Source organism: Dermacentor albipictus, chromosome 1, assembly GCF_038994185.2.
Source record: "Dermacentor albipictus isolate Rhodes 1998 colony chromosome 1, USDA_Dalb.pri_finalv2, whole genome shotgun sequence".
Taxonomy (NCBI): domain Eukaryota; kingdom Metazoa; phylum Arthropoda; class Arachnida; order Ixodida; family Ixodidae; genus Dermacentor; species Dermacentor albipictus.
This window is the reverse complement of record NC_091821.1, coordinates 123,245,865-123,256,199: the sequence shown is the minus strand read 5'-3', so window position 1 is coordinate 123,256,199 and position 10,335 is coordinate 123,245,865. Positions and strand designations below refer to the sequence as shown.

General features: G+C 43.1%; 1 long non-coding RNA gene across 1 annotated transcript; it reads right to left on the bottom strand.

Moving 5' to 3' along the window:
* Window positions 1-406: 406 nt before the first annotated feature.
* Window positions 407-7,695, bottom strand: LOC135904840 (uncharacterized). Its single transcript, XR_010565230.2, has 3 exons — window positions 7,346-7,695; window positions 5,706-5,842; window positions 407-602 (listed from the first exon to the last, which is right to left on the bottom strand). It is a non-coding gene; the product is annotated as an uncharacterized lncRNA (long non-coding RNA).
* Window positions 7,696-10,335: the final 2,640 nt, after the last annotated feature.

The following is a 10,335-nucleotide window of genomic DNA, read 5'->3' as shown; positions in this document are numbered from 1 at the left end:
GTCATTGCAGAGTTGTAAGGACATGACAATCCTAGGATGATTATGTTCTTGAGGCTTTTTTCCCCACTTTCCATCTTTTGAAACATGTATACTTTAGTCTTGAAAACAAAAATGCTACAACTGGCGTGTGATAAGTTTTGCATCTTATTTCCTAGCAGCTCACTGAAAAGAGCCACGATGAGAAGTTTAAATGCTGTTACCTCATCAGACATTCAAATTTCTTAAACACAAACAAAACCATATAGGCATTAGAGTGAGCATCACTTAAATACATTACACTGGTTTAAAGTTATTGCACCACTTTGGGCCAGTTAAAAACGTTAGAAACATCAAAAATGTTAAGATTCTACGGCCAACCATGAAAACTAAATAAAAAAAATAATTAAGCTGTCTTAAACGGGTACAGGAGCTTTACAACTGGCCATCTTGGTGATGGACACGCAGATAGATGAGCAGCCATTCTACTGAGACGAGAATGTTGAGGGCTTCGCATGGAAGCCTGTGAGACACTGCAGAGTAGTTCTTGGTCCACATGAAGGAGGTTGCTTGCATACACGTCTGGGCCACCATACTGAATGCAGTGTTACCGGAACCTTTTCCCCCTGCATTGTGGTAAAAAAGCATGGTTAAGTTTATACGATATTTGATATGCAAAAAAGAGGTGAGGCATGCAGACAGGACACGAGAGTAGAGAAGTGAACACGAACGCGAAAAACATGAAAATTTTCATTAAATTGTTTTATTAGATAAAATTTTCATACTGTGTGTCATTCATTATGAGGGTTCATAACCGCAACACATTTATTATATAAGCAGGTAGAATTATCAGCTTGGTCAGTTTGTACAAGCTCGTTTGAGGCAAGAAATCGAGTTTCACAAACACAACCTCAACATTCTTGATTGAAAAAGGAACACCTTAGATGACATGCAGTCCTGTGAGTGGGAATTGCACAGTTCAAGAAAAACAAATTAGAACTCACAGACCGATCCTGAAAAAGGAATAAGCACCTGCTACTGCAAAAAGCGAATTAATTGGTAGGTTTTAGTAGCACAAGGGCATCTTTGGCCAATGAGCGCCAAGTCTATATTGCAAAAGATAAAGTTAGTGCATCTTTACAAAGCAAATATATAAAGATGACTAATGCCTCTCTGCACTAGTTGCTTTGCTCTAGCGTGAAGTCATTTTAATGCATGCACACGTACGTACACATGCTACACCCAAGTGTAACAGCTGCAGAATTAAAATTGGGCAGCAACAAAGTCGCAACCTTTAACCATTGATCACAAGCTGTACTAGTGACTGGAGGTAGTACCAATATCGCCAATGACTAGTTGCACTCTTTCTGCCCGACGTTATGCTGCTCTTGTTGTCAAAGATGAGTTACAGTCGGCATTGAGGGAAAGCTGCCCTCAAGAGCAGCTCTTATTTTTCTGTTATTTCTAACCAGAGACCAATAAAGTAATATATTTTTAGAAAGAGAATGACACCGAAAATTGAGTACGTAAAACATTTGGTACATTTTCCGGAATTAACTTGGGGGTTAACAGCTAAAGCGGCAATCCAGACACTAGAACATGTTTTGACATGTTTGCTACCAGTGAATGCTGGAAAATATGTTGGCATTCTGTAGTTTTGTCCAACAATGCAAAAGGGATTCTTAATAACTGAGGAAATAAATGGAAAAGTATCATGAAGTATATTTCGTGAATGTAATGCAGAATCACTCAACTTCTGTTGCTATATAATCTCCACTTGATTAACCTGCACTTTCTGAACTAGTTCAGGAGGTACTGCATTTCACTACTCATTCCACCAGTTCAACGTGGTAGCAACTGCACGTTGTGATTTAGTTTACTTAGTGCAGGCTATGTACATGGCGAGTTCACAGCATTCCCTGCACTCGGCCGAAAGGCAGTGCATGTTTACGCAGCAGGTGTGGTGCCGCTTCTGCACGAGCGAGGCGCAGAAATCAGAGTTTCATACAATAATTACTAGAGGGAACTCTGACGTTAGTGTCCACAGGAGATCAAACAAGAACGGCTGTACCAGCATGGAAATTATGGGAAGTACATGGATTTGCCTAAACTACGTCTGTTTGGCTTCAAACGGCTTTGTGACTTTGTATTCTAGTCATTTTCAACAATATACTGTGTAATAAATAAATAAACATTAAAATCGTCCGACGACAGGATTCAAACACAGGAACTCTAGAACAGAAGTCTGATATTGAAACCATTAAGCGACGGAGGCATGTAACGACAAGCGAGTGCAACGCCCTGATGAATTTATCGCGGGCATACTAGTGCCTTGAGACGCTTGGTGCCCTTCGATTTGGCTACCTGGACAAGCTCAATCGTTGCAATTAATAGCAATTGTGCGTGTTGGCGCCGTCTTCTGCACTTCGAAGAGTATAGACTGCGCTGAAATTTACGACAATAAGATTTATATAGCGTATAATATACGAAGCCACAAGAACGTCTGAATTCACAAGCACGAATATCAGACAAATCCATGTGCTTCCCTTCATTCCCATGGTGGTACGACTGCGGCGCCAGAGTTCCCTCTAGTAATTACTGTAAGAAACTCTATGGCAGAAATAACCGAAGTGCCTCGCATTTTGTTCTGGAGTAATAAACTAAGTTTTGCTGGTCCCATAAATCTTACTGGTCATTAATTCCAAGTTTTAGTGCAGTCACATGTCTAGTAGGCAATTGTATTTTGCATAAACATTGCAAAGCCAACTGTGATGAAAGTTCACTCTGGTAAATTGTTTATGATCGAGTAGCATAGACTACTGAAGCAATCTCTGGAAGGCAAGTGAAGTAATTTTCTTATTAGCAGCCTTTAAACAGCATTCGAGCATATGACACATGCACGTCAGATATGCAGATAATATTTCCTTGACTAAGCAAGAAGCGATGCTTCATGTTCCACGAGGCTACTTCTATCAAAGCAGTATTGGTGCTCTCTAAAAACAATGCCAATGCAGATGATCCAAATATTTTTCAGGGGCAACAGCTATGCCTGAAATCATGCTAGATTAGTTTTTTTAAACACATGCTCAGACCATGTTAGAAGTGCTTCTTAAAATCCTCCTATTTATTAGACTAGTCATATGTCTGTACACAAAGGCTACTAATTAGGTCCCATGCTATATCATCTTAACAAAAACTTCACTTAGTAATACACATGCTGTGATAAGATTTGAGACCACATTGAGATGCTGAACAAGGTGAATTCATTATTTTTAAAATGAAGCTCCTGTTCTTCCAAACGAGAAGAACGGATACTGAGGGTCAAAATTTTTCTGAATCACAGCTGGAAGATGCCAGGGAAGGCACGTGGAAACTTATTTGTAATTTTCTATTTAAATGTAGAAATGATAAAAGGAAATGAAAATGGTAAAAAAAAACAGGCATGGGAGGAGAACGAACCTACAGCCTTTGCATTAGGCATGCGATGCACTAACCACTGTGCCACCGAGGCAGCATTCAACCGTCCACAATGGCCCCTCAGATTGTCGACGCTCGAACACGGCCATAGTACCACAGTGGTTAGTATATCACATGCGTAATGTGAAGGTTATGGGTCCGTTCCCCACCAAGAGGTGGATATCTTTTAATCCACTTTCACTTACCTAGAATTCATCATTTCTATACTTCATATAAAAAACTTAAAACATGTTCCTCTATGCTTTCCTTGGCCTCATTATCTGCTGGCTTCTTCCAGTTCTGGTATCTCCAACACTTATACATATTCTAATCTTGTAAGTAAACAGTTCTGTATGATGCTGGAATGCAATATGAAACATTATTGCAGGGCCGTGTTATGTAGAATGCCTTACATTGCCCAGGCAAGGTGTATTTATGTCAATCTGAAAAAAAAAACAATTCCCACTCTAGGCAGAAATGCTGTGTACTGTGTGCAACAGGGTTTAACGAAAACAACTTGTTCAGAAATAAAGCCTCCAAACAACGAGGAAATATGTAAACTAGATGAAAATTTGTGCAGTTGCATGTTAAAAATTTAGCACAGCAACAGATGTATACATAATGAAGGAAGCGCGAGGATGGTTTATTTTGGACACACGGGGCAATATACTTGAAACATGCATATGAGCTTACATGGGGAGAAATATTGTTTATGTAGCAGCTAAACTACGAACAGGCCTAGAACACACTGATGCAAGGTGTCGAGCATGTAAATCTTATCATGCCCTTAAGTAAAAGAAACATGGCTGTTTCTCATGATTTGCTACATATGGCTGGCTCACACAACTTAGCCACTTCTATATATGCCTTGTAATTACCAGGTGGTCTGTATGACATGTGCAAGCTTTAAATATGTACAAGTGCCACGTAGCTGGACAGCACCAAGGCAATGTCGTTTGCCATCGTTTTGAGGAAGTGAAACCAATTCTTACATTTCTTCTAATTAGTTAATTAGTTAGTAACGATTACTTAACTGCTCAAATATTATATTCAAAGCAAAAGTGTCAGTGCGAAAATTGTAGAGCATACTGAAAAATTCCCAATCCAGCTTTCTACTGCTCAATAGGTGCAACAAATTTTTCTTTCAAGCTATAAAGAAGCCAGTGAACACATGCAAGAAGTGCCGTGCAACTAACTGCTCGTGCACCTGAACACCATTTGGCTCCTCCTTTAGTGCTTGAAAAAAACTTTTTGAAAATAATATTTTAAAAATTGATTAATTATTATTGACTATGTTTTAGGCAAAATGCATGAAATATTGTGACTGCCACCGCCATTTTCGGCGACATGAATTGACTCCATTTTCATGTCCAAATCCAGCTATACATGGTGCGTGTTTTGAGCTGGTTCTGTAATTTAGGCTGGTTTTGACTAATTGAAGCTTCGCACTTTAATAATGGAGTCAGGTTAAAAAGAAATTGGTACATAAACGGCCACTGACAGTACTACATACTCCTTTAACTTAGTGCAAAGTGCTTGTGAGCCAAGAAGTTGGTAGTTCTAAGCAGTATTTCTCATTTTGACCTGGTGTAATAGCCCACTTACTATGATGCCATGCTGCTCAGTCATGCTGGTCCCAGCTTCAATCTAGGCCATGGCAGCTGCCCTCCAATGAGGGTAAAATGCAATACCGCTTATGCACTTAGATTCAGGTGTACATTAAAGAAGCCAGGTTACCAAATCTTTAGGTTTTGGGATGTAAAAGCCCATAATTTAATTTTAAAATCTAAAAGTGCTTTATTAGGAGCAGGGGCATCATTTTGAGCTTTTACTGCACTGCCATAGCACCAAGAAGCTCCAAGTAAATAAAAACAATTTCTTAGACAATGTACATATCTTGCAAACATTTACAAACACTTCTCTGCATGCACCTCCGTTGCTGTTATATTTAGATCCGTATGCCAAGGCGGGCTATGATGTTAGAACATGTTTCAAATTTTTTTTGCCGCTTTAAAGTTGTTGGTTATTTTGCATCTCACTGTGTGTCGAACGCACATTTGAGTGCATCAATTTCTTCAGAAAGTGCACTCCTCTTTATTTATTTGTGCATGCAAAAAGGTTCAGAACTGCTTTCTGAAGGTCTGTATAACAAGCAAAAAACAATTCTATGTAGGCTGCACCAAGAGAAAGGATTGGTTTGTAAATATGTTATTTAGTTCTTAAAAAAAGAGGTAGCTGTCAGTATTCTGTTCCAAAGTAAAAATTGCCCCTACCTGGCTTTGCTTCATTTTCCAATGTTGATGGTCCATTCGGGGGCACTCAACTGATAGGCTGCACTTTGGCGATGTCGGGTGTGCTGTCGCCAGGCCCAAGGTCGATCGACATCCTCACCAAAAGTAGAGTCCAAACGCTATAAAAGAAATATCTCATCATTTTGCTATCAGTTTTGTCATCTTGCGTGTTTCACACACGGCCGTCAGTGAAATAGTTCGTCACTTGGATACTGAAAGAAATTCAAGCATTTTCTGGCAGCCAAGCTGATGATGATGATGTGTGGTGTTTTATGGCGCAAGGGCCAGGTTTGGCCAAAGAGCGCCATGACAAGTGGTAATGTTGACGATGTATTATGGAAGATGTGACTTGGCTGTAAACTGGCCTAAAAATTGTCGATGTGAAGTGCGTAAAATCTACGTGCTATAACATTATGGCGATGACTAATGACAAATACTATTAACATTAAAATCCATCGTGGAAGAATGATGCAAAATAGAAAATATATAGGATGGTAAAATTACTTGGAGCACTGCTGCCTCGCGGGAGCCCATGAAACACAAGGGCCTAGAGGCATGTGCTATACGAAAGAGCTATCACAGCGGCATCCTCTGAAGAGAAGGTGGCAGCCAAGCTGAATACACAGTAAATGGAGAACATTAAAGAGCAGATGCAGTTGTCACATTAGATTGATCAAGTAAAGCAGAAATGGAAAATAAATCAGTGATAGTGTGTCTGTTGGCTTTAAATGCAAGAAACGTAAAAACAGGGCCTTGCAGCCACGCCACTTTGAATTTCCCGCGTTTGCTACACCTCACAAGTTTGGCATCGTCCGGTACTCGGGGATAGTAACCGCTTAAAATCAAGATGAACGAGCGTCAGCATAAATGAACAGGATACTTAACCGGGCAATATAGGCGCATAAAACAACTCACGTAGCGAAGCTACTGTCAATTACCCGATGACGCATCTGGGGGCGGTGCAGTTTGGGCGAACAATTCAAAAAGGAATGCGAGTTTCACTTGTTTCACGCCTACTAAGCTAACACAGAATTTGAGTTTCTTACTAAACTACACTGGATATTTACGCTCCGAATAAAACGCTGGAAATTTTGTTACCTCACATTGCATACGTATGAGTGAAGAAATTGCTTTTATTGTGTTCTACCCAGACGGCACGCTGCAGCTACCACTCTCATGCAACAAAAGCATGAAAGTGGTACTCGTGACACCGAAAACAAACATATACAGCGCCAACGTTACGCCCCTTAGAGTTGGAACTAAGCACGATCAAGCCATTTAGTGTTCTAGCTTTCATAACGCCATAAACACGACCAAACATCGAGCGAAAAAACTCTGCTCTCGAAAATTATTACCGCTTCCATTTATACACCTATCGCTGCCACAAGCAAACGTCAATGGGCTAGCTATCCACAAGCCGCAGATTAGACTGACAGCAACATATTACGGTAACGTAAAACAATTTCCACGCTGACTTAGCAGCCGCGGTGTGCTCTAAGTGCCAAAGTTCTCGTTTGCCGCTCGAAATTCACACCATGATCACGGGCACTGCATCTTTCACATGAAATATTGCACGCTTTGCTCCGGAGCTCAATAGGAGGGCGAAACGCATTTGCACGTACCTGAAATCCGCATGCCGGAAACCCGTCGACGCTTCCGAGAACGGGGCGCACAACCATACACCCGTACGGCGGCTTGACTTGGACGTGAGGCACTTCTATCAAACATTTCACGTGCGACATGTTTCACACCGATTGCGCAAGCACCAGAAAATGACGCAGGCCGCATTGCGACGCCGAGCAGACGTGCAGCCACCGATGAGCTGTGTGCGCGGATTGCAGAGAACAAAACCATACAAAACGTTAGGCGCGAGAAGATGGCGGCTCTCGTTGCGGAGACGACGCGGACGAAGCAATGACGCGCGAATGAATGTTGCCAACAGTTGGTTCCGCGTTATGCCGGCGGTGGTGGCTTTAGTGGCGTGTGTTGCGGCTGTCTAATTTTTTATTTCTTTTCCCCAAACAGTATAGCTAAGATCAGTTCTTTGTTTAAATTTTTAGTTGTGTCGTATGGCATTATCTTTGTCTTTTTATGCTATTAAGCGGCCAATTATGGCCTCTCAGGTTCGCGCGCGCCAGCTTCGCGCGCAAATCTCAGAGGCCATAAGACAACTCGTTAGAAAATGCCGTTATTGTCGTTGTTAACGCTTCATCATCCTTTCTTCAACTGAGATAGAAAGGTAGTGTCCCTTTTCCTGGGGTTGGGAGGGGGCGATCAAGACGGCATCGCTCAGCGGGGGGTGGGGGAGTAGGTTGGTGTTGGTTCTTATCGCGAAATTCGAGAACCCTGCGATTTTTTTTATAACGTAAGCATTTCTATACTTCCCCAACAAGAAAAACCATCCGTCCGTCAGTCCGTACCGCACGATATCTTTCAATATAGAACCCGCAGCAGCGAGTGAATTCACCTTCGTGCTAGCTCTCGCTTCAAGGCTTCAACGCGACCGAAGCGGCGAGAACACTGCGCTCACGAAGCTTTCAGCTTATGCCGCACTATGCGCTTTTCGCAGATCACTTTCAAGATAGGTGTGCGCGCGTCTGTTTTCAAAGCGAAGTAAACGGTGAGAACACAGCGCGTGAAGTTTTCAGCAGTGGGCACACTCTGTCCACAATGCAGTTCGCTTTCAAGATACGGTTCGCGCGGCCGTGCCACAAGCAGCCGCCGCCGGAGAACGGTTGATAATGGTTCGTCGCGGATGAGGAGGGCTAAAGAGCGATAACGGCTCAAAACGAACGGAACGTCACCAGCGCGCCTGGCCCCGCCACCTGCAGTACTTTGCTTGCGCTGCCGACCAGGGGCGCTATTCTGGACATTCCGCCATTTTCTTCGGAGCGTGACGTGGGCGCGACGCAAACAAAATGGCGCTGGTGGCCCGGTTTTGCTTACGTAACGTGACGCCAACTTGACGTTTCGCCTAAGAAACTGAAATGAAGGCACTGAATGTAGCGTTATCGGTAAAGCAAAACAGTTTTCCTCCGCAGTAAAAATAAAGCAGCTATCTCAAAGCGTATGATTATTCTGTCGAAAACGCTTCTCGCTTCCGTCGTCTGCTGCGTACAAGCCGTCGTCTGCTTCAGTAGCTCGGATGCGTGTCCCTGGAAAATGGAATGAGCCATCGCATGTTCGTGCCAACGCGCTTGTTTTCTTTCTTGAGACAACATACGCGAACTACCAGTGGTGATGCGCGCACGTTCTAGGCCACGTTATCGCTATTTCGTGAAACGCAAGTGACTCAGCCCGACTCGGCTGGCTTAGAAACGGCCGAATATCACCGATAGCGTTGCGCGCGCCAGAGATATCCACTAGAGCGACGCAAGCGCCGGCGCTGCCATCTCTTGTTCATTTCGCTGGTTACTCGCACCGCGGGAGGAAACTTCAAGGCGCCGCCTTGCGTACATTTCGTTTTGTAAGTTAGAAAAAGGCCGTTGTCATAACTTTTGATTGTGCGAAAAGGCGTTAATCTCGATTACAATACAAATACAGCAGTGAAAAGTGGACAACATTGCTGAAAGTTTGCTATATTCAACCAATATAATTTCGTATTTACGCGTTCTTTTAAAAAAACGATGGCCCAAAACACAAATGCCAACACCACCCGAGAGCGATGCAAATACTATGAGCACGCGTTATGAACAAAAGATTTTCGTGGCGCCAAACGACGGGGAAAATGTGGCGATACGCATTCCTCTCGGCTGCCATTGCATATGGCTGCCCATTAGCATAATTCGCGCGGCTCGTCGCAGCAAAAATTATGGCGGAAAATCTCAGCAATGGCGGCCCAGCGCAACGTCACGCATCGTCAAAATGACGTTTATGAAACAGCCCTTCCTGTGACGCTCCTCATGAGATATTCCTTCAGCCAATCAGCAAGCTGGCATGGCGCATATCTTGAATCGCCACCACATATTCGCGCAATTGCAGATGCATTGCACTGGCTTCTGCACGCTACCGCTCACATTCTTTTTGAAGCGCTAACATCACAATATATCTGCCAAGGACCAAAAAAATGTATTAGTCCATAACATTTGCAGCTCCACGTCACGTTTCGTCATCTTGATGAAAACGCAAAATTGCATTTTGCAATACTTCCGCTTCCCGGCACAAATTTCAAAACACGTGACCTTTCGACAGCCAATCAGAGAGTAAACATGGCGGCTAATGGCGGCCGTGCAGCCGCCATGCGTGTCCAGAATAGAGCCCCAGAGCAGCCTGTGTCGCCGCAGCGTTGGCGCTTATACTTTTCGGATCAAGTCTCATAACATTGATAACGACATGGACTGCGTGTAGATGAGGAAGAGTCACAATGCTTATGCACACTTAGACAAATCCGAGAGGAGTTCATGGGTGATTTTTTTTACCGGAAATGTACAGTCAGTGGTGGGATCCAGAGTTGACAATGCCTGTAAGAGGGGTGCCAAGCTTTTTTTCTTTTGTGAGAGTCTTCCCAGCTCCCAAAGGTCTGCTCAAGCTAAGACTTTCTGATGGCTGTATGTGTTTTTTTTATTGTCGCATGCCCTCGAACCACCACGAATCCTACAGTGTAATGGCATTA